General features: G+C 38.7%; 1 protein-coding gene across 8 annotated transcripts in view; it reads left to right on the top strand.

The window, feature by feature from the left end:
- The first annotated feature begins 14,818 nt into the window (after window positions 1-14,818).
- Window positions 14,819-14,960, top strand: part of KANSL1L (KAT8 regulatory NSL complex subunit 1 like) — a 150,416-nt gene continuing 150,274 nt past the window's right edge. For 7 of the 8 annotated variants that reach the window (XM_045806636.2, XM_045806633.2, XM_045806634.2 and 4 more), the window contains exon 1: window positions 14,819-14,956. The gene's annotated coding sequence lies outside the window, so the exon portion shown is untranslated. The remainder of the gene's footprint in view (window positions 14,957-14,960) is intronic. The other variant, XM_045806631.2, reaches the window with a different exon arrangement.

Genomic DNA, 14,960 nt, shown 5'->3' with positions numbered 1-14,960 from the left:
ATGTATTTGGAGTCATTGGAAAGATTTGACATTGAGATGGAAACCAGAGGTAGGCCTATCATGTCTATTGCTTTGTAACAAATGTGGAAAGGAAGTTCTACTCTGTTTTTGAAGTCTCATTTCCCATTTTTAAGAAAACTTCAAACATAGTCAAAAATAATAAAGATCATATAATGAACCACTAGCTTCAACATTTGCCAATGTATCTCCCCCACTTGTTTTTCTCAGTTATTTTAAAGCAAATCCCAGACTTAATCCTATTTCACTCATACATGTGTATCCCAGAATACATACCTAACTGATGAAGATTTTTTTTATGTAACCCCAAGGCCATGATTATAATTTAAAAACTTAAATTTAACTTACACTTCCAAATCAACAATAAGTTTTCTTGGTTGTATCAAGAATGCCTCTTGTAGTTGGTTTGTTCAAATCAGGATCCGAACAAGGTCCACCAATTGCATTTTTTTATTGTCTCTTAAATCTTATTTTATTTTATTTTTTAAGATTTTATTTATTTATTTGACAGAGATAGAGACAGCCAGCGAGAGAGGGAACACAAGCAGGGGGAGTGGGAGAGGAAGAAGCAGGCTCACAGAAGAGGAGCCTGATGTGGGGCTCGATCCTATAACGCCAGGATCATGCCCTGAGCTGAAGGCAGACACCTAACTGTTGTGCCACCCAGGCGCCCCTTAAATCTTATTTTATAACTGTTCTCCTGTCCCTCTTTTTTCTTTCTTTTTAAATTTTATGTTTTAAATTAACATACAGCAAACTTGCCTGTTTTTGGTATACATACATACAGTAAAATCGCCTTTTTTGGCATTCTCTGAATTTAGCATGTAAATAGATTCATGCAACCCCCAGCCACCACAATCAGGATACAGAACAGTTCCATTACCCCCCCTCCCAAAATACCTTGTGCCCTTTATAGTCAAATACCTTGTGCTATCTCTGTACCTCTACCCCGATCTGTTATGTTGTTATAGTTTTGTTGTTTCAAGACTGTCATATAAATGGAATCATACAGTATGTAAGTCCTTGAGAATGGCTTCATTCTCTTAGCAAAATGCATTCAAGATTTATTCATGTCGTGTGATTAGGGTTTTCCTTGTTTTAGTGCTATGTAGTATGTCACTGTATGGATATACAGCAGTCTGTTCATTCATTCACCTGCTTGAGGACATTTTGGTTCCAGAGATTAAATACCCAGGAAATGAATTGTTAGGTCATAAAGGTAAATGTATGTTGAACTTTCTGAGAAAGGCCAAGCTGTTTTTGCAGAATACCTGAACCATTTGGCTTTCCACAAGTAAAGGAAAAGTTCTAGTTGCTCTGCATCTCCTCTCACACTGTATTTTTTATTTTACTCATTCTAATATGTATGTAGAGGTATTGCATTGCGGGTTTAATTTGCATTTCCCCAGTGCCTAATGATATTAAACAGCTTTTCATGTGCTTATTTTCCTTCCACATATTTTCTTTGGTGAATTTTTTTTTTTAAGATATTTATTTGACAGAGAGACACAGTGAGAGAGGGAACATGAGCAAGGGGAGTGTGAGAGGGAGAAGTAGGCTTCTCGCCAATCAGGGAGCCTGATGCGGGGCTTGATCCAAGGACCCTGGGATCATGACTTGAGCTGAAAGCAGCGGCTTAACGGCTGAGCCACCCAGGCGACCCTTTGGTAAATTTTCTATCCAGATCTTTTGCCCATTTTTAAGTTGGGTTGCTTGTTCTTAATCTCAAGCTTTAAGAGTTCGTTATATGTTCTGATACTGTCAAGTACAAGGCAAAGCCAGGCTGACAGATTCAGCCGGTACAGAAACAAGCAGCCCTTTTTTGTCTCCATTTACTGTTCACCTAGACTGAAAAGATGAGTAGCTTTAAGGTACCAGCTCTCATGTGGCCTTTGGGTGGGAGACACTGCAAAAAAGAGGCCAGATGACTGCAGCAGGAATGACAGGACGCTCTGTTGCTGAGGATTCCGTTCCACGGTGCTACTCATCACTTCTGTAGCCTACGCGTGTGCCTTAATGCTAGTGAGGCAGAAAAGCCCATACCCCACAAGAACCCTGAAACTGTGAGTGCTGCCTCATGACAGCCTCCTGGGTACATAGGGAAGCCAGTGACAAATGGCCTTGGAGCAGCACCTCTCAGGTCTCCCATGCTCTCATGTTCTAGGATGATCACAAGGCATTCTGTCAAGATTTAAACCTTGCCTATGTGGCCTATGTGGCACTGTGCAAGGTGGTCAGGCTCTGGCTCTTCTCCAATAATACAAGTCCTTTGTCAGATAATGTGGTTTGTAAATTTCTTCTCCCCATCTGTAGCTATGGGTTTCATAGAGCACAAGTTTTTAATTTTGATAAATTCAAATTAATAATTTTTTTCTTCTGTGGATCATGAATTTGGTATCATATCTAAGACCTTTTGCTCAAACTCAAGTCAAAGTTTTTCTCCTATGTTTTCTTCTAAGAATTTTATACTTCACATTTTTCATTTAGGGGCATCCGGGTGGCTCACTCAGTTAAGGGTCCACCTCTCAGCTCAGTTCTTGATCTCAAGGTCATGAGTTCTTGCCCTGCTAGAACAAAAAACAATGTGTTGTTCATTTAGATCTATGTTCCATTTAGTAATTTCTGTAAGGTATAAGATTAATGTCAAGGTGCGGGGTTTTTTTGCTTATAGATACTAATTCTGCCAGTACCACTTGTTGAAAAGAATATCTTTATTTTCATTGACTTTCCTTTGTATTTTTGTCAAAAATCAATTGACCATATTTGTGTGGGTTTATTTCTAGAGTCTGTTCTGTTTCATTGATCTATATATCTCCTTCTTTGCCTTTGTGTGGCTTTATGGAAAGTCTTAAAATCAGATAATGGGATTCCTCTAATTTTATTCTTCTTTCTCAAAATTGTTTCGGCTATTCTAATCCTTTTCCCTTTCCATACAAATTTTTGAATCAACTTTTTATCTACAAAATACCCTGCTAGGGTTTTGATTGGAATTACAGTAAATTTTTAATCACTTTGGAGGGATTTGCCATTTTTGCTATGTTGAATCTTCCAATTCATGAATGGGAATGACTCAGTTTATTTAGATCATCTTTGATTTATTACTTAAGCATTTTGTAGCTTTCAACATAGAGATCCTATATGTGTTCGTTATGTTTACAATTTCTTTTTTCTTTCTTTTTTATGGGGGGGCAGCTACTGTAAATTGTATTGATGTTTAATTCTGGCTTGCAGTTCTTCCTCATTTTTGTGTTTGTTTTTGTTTTAAAGAGAAAGGGAGCAGAGGGACAAAGGACAGGGGAGAAAATTCGGCTATGCATGGAGCCTGATGCGAGGCTTTATCTCATGACCCTGAAATCATGACCTGAGCTGAAACCAAGGGTCGGTAGCATAAATGAATGAGCCACCCAGGCACTCTGGCTTAGTTTTCTGTTGCCAATGTAATTGATTGTTATTTGTTGACCTTGTGTCCTATGATCTGCTAAAGTCATCTATAAATTCTAGGGGGTTTTGGGGGGGGTTTTGTTCGTTTATTTTTTTTCGGGTTTTTTGTAGATTCCTTTGGGATTTTCTACACAGACAATAATGTCATCCATGAATAGAGACAGTTTTATTTCTTTTAACATGTATGTCTTTTTTTCTTTCTTTTCTCTTCTTTCTTTCTCTCTGCCTTCTTTTCTTCTTTCTCTCTTTGTCCCTCCTTCCCTTCATTCCTACCTTTCTTTTTTTCTTATTGTACTTATTAGGACTTCCACTACAATATTGCGTAGGAATTGTGAAAATGGACCTTCTTGTTTATTTCTGATCTTAGGGGAAAAGCATTCAAGCTTTCACATTAAATACAGGTTTTAAGTAGACGTTTCATAGATGCCCTTGTGATCAGGTTTAAGTGGTTCTACTGTAGTCCTAATTTGATGAGAGTTTTTACCATTAATGGATGTTGAATTCTGTCAAATGCCCTTCTACATCAATTGATATGATCATATGATTTTTCTCTTTCGGATTATTAATATTATGGATTACATTGATTGTATTTTGAGTATTGAACCAACCTTGCATTTCTAGGATAAACCCCATATGGTCATTGTGTGTTACAATTTTTACACATTGCTTGGTTTCATTTGATATAATTTACTGGAAATTTTTGCGTCTGTCTTCATAGGGAACATTTAGCTGTAATTTTCTTTTCTTGACCTGTCTTTGCCTGGTTTTATTACGGTAATGCTAACCTTGAAAAATGAGTTGGGGATTATTTTTTTTTTCTCCACGCTATTGATTTGTTAGAAAAAACTTAGTCATTTGTTTTGTAGAATATCCACCGTTGTTGATTTGCCTGATTGATCCTTCATGGTGATTTTAAATTTATTCTTTTATTCCCTATGTTTCCTGTAAACTGATAGAGCAAAAGGTTTGATTAGATTCAGGCTCAATATTTTTGCCCAGAAAACTTAATAAATCGTTCTGTGAATCTTCTATTGCATTGTACTAAAAGACATATATTACCTAGTTGTTTCACTTTTAGAGATACTGAGATTGATCAGTGGATTCAGATAGTATTAGTCTGATACTTTCATAAAATTCCCTGTCAACATTTTACCTAATGGTTTTAATAGCCACTGATAATTATTTATACAATCTGTAATTTCAGTTGGAGTTGTAAAGGATGATTTTATAATTTTTAACTCCTTTTGTATTGATTAACTTTCATAAAGAAGAACTTTCATCAACTTTTTGGTTAGTCTCTGTGTGCATTGGGTCCTCTAGTAATCAGAAGTGGGGACACAGAAGTGCTAGAGGTTTTTTTGAGAGGTAACATCTGTGAAAGAGGAAAATGGAAGGAAGTCATTGGACAAGGGGAAGTCACTGGGCAAGGCCTTAGACCATGAAGCAAATCTGACAAAGTCTTGCAGGGTCCAGTAAGGAACTCTGGAGTAAAGACTGCCCACTAGAAGAGTCCCACATTTGTCTTAAATGGTCAGCCCCTGTTTCTTCTGCCATGATCAGTCACTGTCCAAGGACTGCCTGGGAAGAGGGTGGCCTCAGTGCAAGAGCTAATGTGGATCCTACAGCTACTAACAGTTAGAGGTTAACTGTGTTCCCTACAACAAAGAGGCAAGTTCTTTCTTGAAGGGAGATGAGTTGCACCTCCCTTCTGTTTCAGGATGGCTGCCACATCCTGACGTAGAATTGGTAAATAAAGGCAAAGTAAATTCTTGATTTTTGTTTTCCATTTATTAGTTTTTAGAGTAATGAGTGGGTATCCTAAGAACTTCCAATGGAAATGTCTTTTTAGCATCAGTAAGAACTCATGGATTTTGGAAATGTTGATTTTTTTAGTTAATTGCAGTTATTATCCTTTTTGATGTGTGAATTGTTTCATCATAGGCCAATAAGATTTGCTGCAAGTTTGTTCCAATTTTTTTTCTTTTTTATTAAAAAAATGTCAAACATATACAAAACTACAGAGACTAGTGTAATGAACTACCATGTATACATCACCCAGCTTTGACAATTATCAGCTCATGACTAATCTTTAGTCATCTGTAGCACTGTATACCCCCTACTGTCAGGGATTATTTTAAGATTTTTCTAAAAGATTTATTTATTTATTTTATAGAGGGAGAGTGCACATGGGTGGCAGGAGGGGCAGAGGAAGAGATAGAGAGAGAATCCGTGAGCAGACTCCCTGCTGAGCACAGAGCCCACCGCAAGGCTGGATCCCGAGATCATGACCTGAGCCAAAATCAAGAGTTGGCTGCCCAAATGACTGAGATATGAGCTACCCAGATATCCCATGTCATGGATTATTTTATTTTATTATTATTTTTTAAAATTTAATTTAATTTTGGGTGCCTGGGTGGCTCAGTTGGTTGAGTGTCTGCCTTCGCCTCAGGTCATGATCCCGGGGTCCTGGGATTGAGCCCCCCATCAGGCTCCCTGCTCAGCGGGGAGTCTGCTTCTCCCTCTCCTCTCCATGCTCCTGCTATCTCTCTCTTGCTCTCTCTCAAATAAATTTAAAAAATAAAATCTTTAAAAATTTTTATTTTATTTTATTTTATTTTATTTAAATTCAATTAATTAACATATACTGTATTATTAGTTCCAGAGGTAGCGGGCAGTGATTCATCAGTTGTATGTAATACCCAATGCTCATTACATCATGTGCTGTCCTTGATGCCCATCACCCAGTTAACCCATCCCCCTAGCCCCCTTCCCTCCAGCAACCCTCAATTTGTTTCCTATGGTTAAGAGTCTCTTATGGTTTGTCTCCCTCTCTGATTTTGTCTTGTTTTATTTTTCGCTCCCTTCCTCTATGCTCTGCTGTTTTGTTTCTTAAATTCCACACATAAGTGAAATCATATGATAACTGTTTTCTCTCATTGACTTACTTCTTTTAGCATAATACCATAGTTCCATCCATATCATTGCAAATGGCAAGATTTCATTTTTTTAATGGCTTAGTGATACTTCATTGTATATATATATATATATACCACATCTTCTTAATCCATTTATCTGTCGATGGACATCTGGGCTCTTTCCATAGTTTGGCTATTGTGGACATTGCTGCTATAAACATTGGGGTGCAGGTGCCCCTTTGGATCACTACATTTGTATCTTTGGGGTAAATACCCACTAGTGCAAATGCTGGGTCTTAGGGAGTTCTATTTTTAACTTTTTGAGGAACCTCCATACTGTTTTCCAGAGTGGCTGCACCAGCTTGCATTCCCACTAACTATGTAAGAAGGATTCCCTTTCTCCGCATCCTCACCAACATTTATTGTTTCCTGACTTGTTAATTTTAGCCATTCTGACTGGTGAGGTGGTATCTCATTGTGATTTGGGCTTGTATTTCCCTGATGCCGAGTGACGTTGAGCACTTTTTCATGTGTCTTTTGGCCATTTGGATGTCTTCTTTGGAGAAATGTCTGCTCATGTCTTCTGGCTATTTCTTGATTGGATTATTTGTGCTTTGGGTGTCAAGTTTGATAAGTTCTTTATAGGTTTTGGATACTAGCCCTTTATCTGATAAGACATTTGCAAATATCTTCTCCCGTTCTGTTGGATGTCTTTTGGTTTTGTCAGACCGTTTCCTTTGCTGTGCAAAAGCTTTTTATCTTGATGAAGTCCCAATAGCTCATTTTTGCCTTTGTTTCCCTTGCTTTTGGAGATGCGTCTAGCCAGAAGTTGCCATAGCTGAGGTCACAGAGGTTGCTGCCTGTGTTCTCTTCTAGGATTTTGATGGATTCCTGTTTCACATTTAGGTCTTTCATCCATTTTGAGTTTATTTTTGTGGATGGTATAAGAAAATGTTTCATTCTTCTGTATGTGGCTGTCCAATTTTCCCAACACCATTTGTACAAGAGACTGTCTTTTTCCATCGGATATTCTTTCCTGTTTTGTCAAAGATTAGTTGACCATAGAGGCGAGGACTGTCATGGATCATTTTAAAACAAATAACCAGATAAGATGTAATGCTGAAACATTTTGACATGACCCCGTTATTTCTGATAGTGTTCTTGCTCTCTGGCACCACAGAATTTCCCATGCCCATCATGTACAAATTCTGTCTTAGTGCTGGAATCAGCCATTTTTGCAAACATCCCTAGTTTATTTTAGTGAGGTTTTTCTAGTTTCAGAGTACTACCAAATTTCTGGGTTTTTTAAATTTTACCTTCTGTTTAATAAAATCCATCTTTAATATACTTTGATTAGTAAAAATTGTACTTTTTCTTCAATCTTTTCCTAAATATAAACTCAATAGAAGTTTCTCTTAACATATCCCAAGAGAGGCTATGCTCCATTTTACATAGAAAATTATATTGATAGAATGTTTTCTGCTGCAAGAAACAGAAAACCCAAATCAAATTTGACTTAGAAAAATGAAGGAAGGGCTTTTAAACTGAAAAGCTCAGAGACAGAACAGACTCAAAACTGGTTGACCAAACAGCTTAGTTTTGTCACTAAGGACCCACTTTAATAGTATCTTTCCATGTCCGTGGTCTGTCATTTATACTGTAGGCCTAATTTTATTTTATTTATTTATTTAGCTTTTTTCTTTAAAATTTAAATTCAATTAGCCAACCTATAGTACATCATTAGTTTCAGATGTAGTGTTCAATAATTCATCAGTTGCATATAACACCCAGTGCTCATCACATCACATGCCCTCCTTAATGCCCATCACCCAGTTGCCCCATCCCCCCAACCACCTGCCCTTCATCAATCCTCAGTTTGTTTCCCAGAGCTAAGAGCCTCTCTTGGTTTGTCTCTCTCTCTGATTTCTTCCCATTCAGTTTTCCCTCTTTTCCCTTATTATCCTCTGCACTATTTCTTATACTCCACATATGAGTGAAACCATATGATAATTGTCTTTCTCTGATTGACTTATTTCACTTAGCATAATACCCTCCAGTTCCATCCATTACAATGTAAATAGTAGGTATTCATCCTTTCTGATGGCTGAGTAATAGTCCATTGTATATATAAACCACATCTTCTTTATCCATTCATCTGTCAGAAGGACATCTTGGCTCATAAAGGGCTGGTAACCAAGATCTATAAAGAACTTAGCAAATTCAAAACCCAAAAAACAAATAATCCAGTCAAGAAATGGGCAAAAGACAGGAATAGACATTTCTCCAAAGAAGACATACAAATGTAGGCCTAATTTCAAAACTGGCTCCTCTAATGCTCACGGGAGGGGCTTTCTTACTCATATCTAGAGTGAAAGAATGCACTTCTGCCCAGCATTTTGGTCGTAAGAGCTGAAATTCACTCTCATGGAGCTAGTTTTAGTCACATGCCCACCTCTGAACCAATTACTGTGCTAAGGGAAATGAAATGCACTAATTGGCCTAAGCCAATTTGGGCCCACCTTGGAGCTTCGAGAAAGGAGAAGATTCACTCAGAGCACATAAACTGGGTGGAGGGCTGGATACCAGCATGAAAATCAGGCAAATGTTAAGAAAAGGAAATTGTGGAATAAAAACCAAATAGGGAACTAACAAATACCTACTATAACAACTAAAACTAGACCTTGGTTGTTAGGATCGGTGCCTGAGGAATGTCACATCTCAAATGAGACATAATTTTATTTGCTGGTGCCATTTAAAAATTTTTTGATGTGACTTTGATAGTAGAGAGTTTTAATATTCATCCATGCACATACGGAAGACAGGTGCTCTGGAAAGTTACCTGTACTTGCAGCAGAAATAAACTTTCTTTTTGTCTTAAATCGTTGATTTTGGGGTTGTTATTGCTTCCTAACCTAACCTCATCATGACTAATACAAATTTCATATGCTTTTATACATGATACATAACCGAGGAATTAGAATGGATATTACAATAGAAATGCAGCACCAGTGATCTCAAGAAATGCCATGATATTCACATTTCATATAAACTGAATCAGAATGTTGGAATCGTTTTTCAGGTGTAGTAATTTCTGACCAGTATTTCTGGATACACTTCTTTAGTAGAGACCTATGAGTTTAGTGTTCTGAAAGCAACACTTTTATCATTTCACTTAGTTATGCAATAATCTTTAATGGTTCCACCATTACCTACAGAATAAACTTTATATTCTTAATCTTGCCTCAAAACCTTCTATATTTTGGTCCTAACCTACTTTTGCAGACTTATGTACCATTATTCTTTCTAATTATACATCATTTTCAACACCCTTAAATACAGCCACAGAGGTTGAACAGGAAAGGTAGTTCAAAAAATCTCTTCTATCAGCTTTTTGTTTGACACTCCCTCCTCCTCTCCCAGCCCCATCACCCAGCTTGCTACATTTAGCAGCTCTGGTTGTAGACATTTTGCTTTGGGAACTGGTGGAAACCATTGCCCAACCAACATCTATCCTCCCTTTCTTTTTAAGTGAGCCTATATTATTCCTAATAATCCCCGTATTATTGGAGGTGACAGGGTGTTCAACTTTAGTTGTTTTGCTAGTCTCTCTTGCAACTAGATATATCCGTAGGACCAAATTGTAGAATTGTGAAGAGGGACTTCAGCAGAGGAAGAGAGAGACTTAAAGGCCTTGTGTCCTTTTCTTATCTGCTGCCTGGGAAGTGGATACAGTGGCTAAAGTTCCAGTAGCTATCTGGGACCCTAAGGTTACTTTGAGAATGGACGTCAGGACTGAGAATGGCAGAAGAAAATAATAGAAGGTAGCCTGGGTCCTTCATGACCTTCTGGAGCTGTTATATCAGCTTGGGGCTATCTACCTTTAAACTTTTTTTTTAACCATACTTCATTAACTCTTAAGGTGCATTATTATTTTTGTATTATTAAAGCCCACTCTCAGTCAAACTGATATAATTTCTTATTGCATCAGTACTGACATCATTTTGATTTTACAAATGTTAAATTCTAAAAAAATAAAATGTGTTTCAGAATCAACAAAATATGTTCTGAGAGATAATTAACCCTTGTATTTTTTTTTTTAAGATTTTATTTATTTATTTGTCAGAGAGAGAGAGCACAGCAGGGGGATCAGAAGGCAGAGGGAGAAGCAGGCTCTCTGTTGAGTAAGAAGCCCAATGCAGGATTTGATCCCAGGACCATGGGATCATGACCTGAGCCGAAGGCAGTTGCTTCACTGACTGAGCCACCCAGGCATCCCAACCCTCATATTTTTAAGCTATCATTATTTTGGGCTTTTGGATACATTTCATATGGATTATCTGCATCCTAGCTAAGACAGACTAGTTTTTTATTTTTCTGTCTACGTTTTGGACTCAGTGCTCCTTGAAATTCCTGAGTCAGCTTTCATCAGAGTCCTTTTTTTAAAATTCAACTTTTTTGAAGTATAATCCTCATACATTGGCATGTACTTGTTCTAAGTATGTTTAAGGATATGTTTTGATGAATGTATGCACCCATTTAACTTCCACAATGATCAAGATATAGAGTATTTCCAATACCCCTTATACTTATCCTGGTAAATGTCTCCTGCCCCAGGCCTAAACAACTGCTTTCTGTGATGATATGTTAAATTTAAATTTTCTAGAGCTTTATATAAATGGAGCCATATAATATTTACTCTTTTGAGTCTGGCTTCTTTTAGCGTACTGTTTGAGACTTATCTATGTTTTTCTGTGTAACAACAATTTTTTTCTTTTTTATTGCTGAGCGGTATAAATGGATGTAGCACCATTTATCTTTTTACCATATGGTGGCTCTTAGGGTTGTCTCTAGTTTGGGGCTATTGTGAAAAAAGGTGCTATCAATATTTGTATACATTAGGAGACTTTTTTTAATTCTTCTACAGGCATGGGCCAGTTCTGACCACTATTGTATCCTGCCCTGGTTCTAAGAATCTTATAGCTCTTGCTACCTACCCCTGCTCTTTGTCTGCTTGTCTTTTTGACACCGGCCAGTTAGAGCTAAATCTATCCTGAATAGGAGTTATCACCTTTTTAAGCCTTGCTACTTCTTTCCCACTTCCCAAACATGACCATAAAAAGAAAGAATTAAATATAGTAGAATATTAAAGTGGAGGACAGTTGCCCTGAGCATGGAAATTTGAGGAGTAAATGGTACAGGCTTCCAAACTAGTTTTCTATTCTATGAGAGGTAGTGGGGAAAGAACTCTGCCTCTGGAGCTGGGCAGGTCTGTCTTCCAATCCCATATTGGCCACACTTTTTTAGTGTGAGAATTTGGATATATTATTTAACCTCACTGAGTTGTTGGTTTTTTCTAACCTGGAAAATGAATATAAAAGCCACTTTGCAAAATGTGGGAATTAAATGCATGCATGCACTCAACAAATATGTGTTAGAAATGTATATGTGCCAAGCCCTGTCCTTGGTTCTGGGGATACAACAGTGACCAAAACAGCAGAAGTTCCTGACCTCATGGAGTTTACATTCTACCAAAGGGGATAAGACAACAAACAAAAGAATCAACATCTGTGTTGTTAGGTGGTGGTCAGTATCATGGAGAAAAATAGAACAGGGAAGGGCGATAGAAAAGGATGGGCTTGTAATTCCTCGTCTGCTGTGAGCTGCTTAAGAGTAGAATGTGATCTTTTTCCTGTATCACTAGCATTTATCATAATGTCAGCTGTATATTAAGTGCTGCACACATGTTTCTTGAATTAAAAGAATGACTGAATAAAAACTGGTGTTGAGGAGAGAAGTTTATCTCATGAAATCACTGTAATACTGCTTACCTGGACACATTTATGTGCTTCTAGACAGGTAATAATTATGTCAGCAAAAATGGTGCCCTTCCCTTCTCCTTGTTCTTGCTGGTCTGTAAGTCTCCTGGCCATTATTCTATTTTTTTCTTAGAAATCGGAATGCCTTTAATGTACCTCTTTATAATATATCCTTGTCAAAAAAATTAACTATGTGCATTTTTTCAGGCTTTTGCTGAATAAGTAATACGGAAAACAATTTGACAAATGCTTCAGTATGTCAATTTCATATTAAGGAGCTTTGGTATTCTACAGTTTCTGGAAAACGAGCATGCATATGCTACAAATATTGGAATATTTAGGGTAATGTTCAATGTCAAAGAATAATGTGCTTAATATTTGGTTAACGGGGGTAAAAAAAAAAAGTGTGCAGTGTCATCTCATACATATAAAAGATTGTGCTTTTCTTCTTTGGGCTTTTCTGCATTTTTAAAACCAGACCTGGATTATTAATCATTTCCTATTCCCCAAGTTTCTATTATTTTTAAAGTATCAAAAACTGAATATAAAAGAAATGAGAAAATTATGCTTCTATGATGGCTTGATAGGTTAAAATATTTATTTAAAGGCTACAAATTTGGTGGACTGCAGGACTGACTACAAGATAAAAGAATTAACCTGGAGACTTGGAAACAGCCTGTCTCCTAGGGCTGTTTGATGAACAAACTAGATTGTGTCTGTAAAAATGCCTTCTGAATTATACTTGTATAATTACAAAGCTCAATGCCTGTACCATCCTCTACAAATTCCACCAGGGCAGGAACTTTATATATCCTTCACATCACAATACCCATCACAAAATATGTGTGCAATAAATATTTGGTAAGTATATGAATACTTTGTTTTAGTAACTGATAATTATTTCACAGAAGAAAACTGTATCTTCAAGTAATTTGATGGCACTACAATTCCTTCAGGTTAAAATCTGAATTCCTGTTATTCAAGATTTACTCAATCTAATTGCCATGTGCTTTTTGAGCCCAATAATATCATAAGCACAACCTCTACTCATACTCAAAGGTACTATCTCCTGATTGATGCCTTCTTTCTTCTCTGCCTAGTCTTTAAAAATACCCAGCTCAAATAAAAAAGTCTTCCTTTGAACTATCTCAATACTGATTTGACCTCTTAGACTGTTAAAAAAAAAATGAATGTCTTACTCATTTTTGCATTTCTGTCCTCAAGGACAAGGACAAATATCCAGTAATTATTTGTTGATTTAACTATTTTCACAACACATCATTCGCTTTCAAATTTTATTCCAATGAAGGTAAATCAATTTCCTGAAACTTTTCCTTACTCCATACGAAGGTGCCATTACTGTTCTGAGCAATCTTCAGAAAGTAGTCTCTGCTGTAAGTGCAGCCTGTCATAAAGTTATTTTAGTAATGTCCCAATCCACTACAAAAACCTGGAACAAGGCGGTTGTTTTCTAATTCCAATAATCTGTGTCACGCCTTATGCTTTGTTATAACTCCAATTCCTTGGATTCCCCCGACCGCCTCCCCCCACCATCCCGATTTTATTCAATTAGTAAGGTTGAAATAATGGCAATTGTCTTTTTGGATCTAAAATTCTAGTGCGCTTTATTCCCTAAATAATTTTATGTGTAAATTAGGTGCTTAAGAAAGCCTGTAGTACATCATCTAAAGAGCTATATTTAGTGTTCAGTTTATTAAAAAAAAAAAAAAAAGAGTCCGTGGCTGCGGGAATGCCCGGGTGTAGTTTAGCGGTGAGTGGAGCCAGGTGCACGACTCTCAGAAATGTTTTTATGTGTCCCTGGCCAACTATCTCCACACAAACCCCCGTTTATTTATTTGCGCTACTGCAGAAGAGAGTTAACTCCTACGCCACTCAAACCAGCTTTGTACAGATTTAAAAATGCTTGAGCGGGCGGCTCCTCCTGATTTTTACCATAAAACGACCCAGCTGGATCCAAAGCAGATTTGTCACCCTATTTCAGAGCCTCTCGGGGGTCGTACAGAATTATGACTCTGGATTTGAGCGCAGAGCACGTATGCAAGCAAAACCACGGAGTACAGATTTGGCAACTGTGACAAAGCTTTGTTAAAACTTGCCCCTGGGGCCGCAAGGCGGGAGGGTCTGGACGCCAGGAGCCGGCGCAGCCCGAGCGCGGGCGGTAGGGCGTAATGCAGCCTGACTTTCCCCTCTCTTTGCTTTTCCTGTCATGGTAGTACAGAAATAGCAAAGCAAGGGCGGGAAGTCACCCGCCCGTATTTTTGTTTTTTTGTGTGTGCGTGCGCGCGCGCGCTCCCGCGCGTGTGTTTCCCGCTGGCAAGGGAAGAAGTAAGGAGGAAGCGAGAACGACCCGGAACCCAGCCCCCAGGAGCCGCTAGGCCTCTGCAGCAGGGTTCGGGCGTCGGGCTCCAGCGACTTCCAGAACGCTCGCGGCCGCCGCTGCAGGCCACGCCCCCTGCCGGGGTTTCCCCGCCACCCGCGCTCATTTGCATGGCGCTTCCCCTCCCCCGCTGCCATTGGCTGGCATTGTGCCCCGCCCACTGCCCCTCCACCACGGCAGGGTTCCGTCCCCGAGCCGCCCGGAGCTGCGGGCAGCGGGCGGACTGTTAAACCGCGGCGGCGGCCGGGGCGAGTCAGCGGCGCCCCGGGTGGGGGGAGGCGGGCAGGCAGCTAGAGATCACCTCAGCAGCCCCCACCACGGCCGGACCGAAGGTGCGGCGGCGGAGGGGAGCCAGGGCGCCCCAGCAGGCGA

Source organism: Ursus americanus, chromosome 1, assembly GCF_024610735.1.
Source record: "Ursus americanus isolate L20-20 chromosome 1, mUrsAme1.1.p, whole genome shotgun sequence".
NCBI lineage: Eukaryota > Metazoa > Chordata > Mammalia > Carnivora > Ursidae > Ursus > Ursus americanus.
This window is presented reverse-complemented; position numbering and strand designations above follow the sequence as displayed.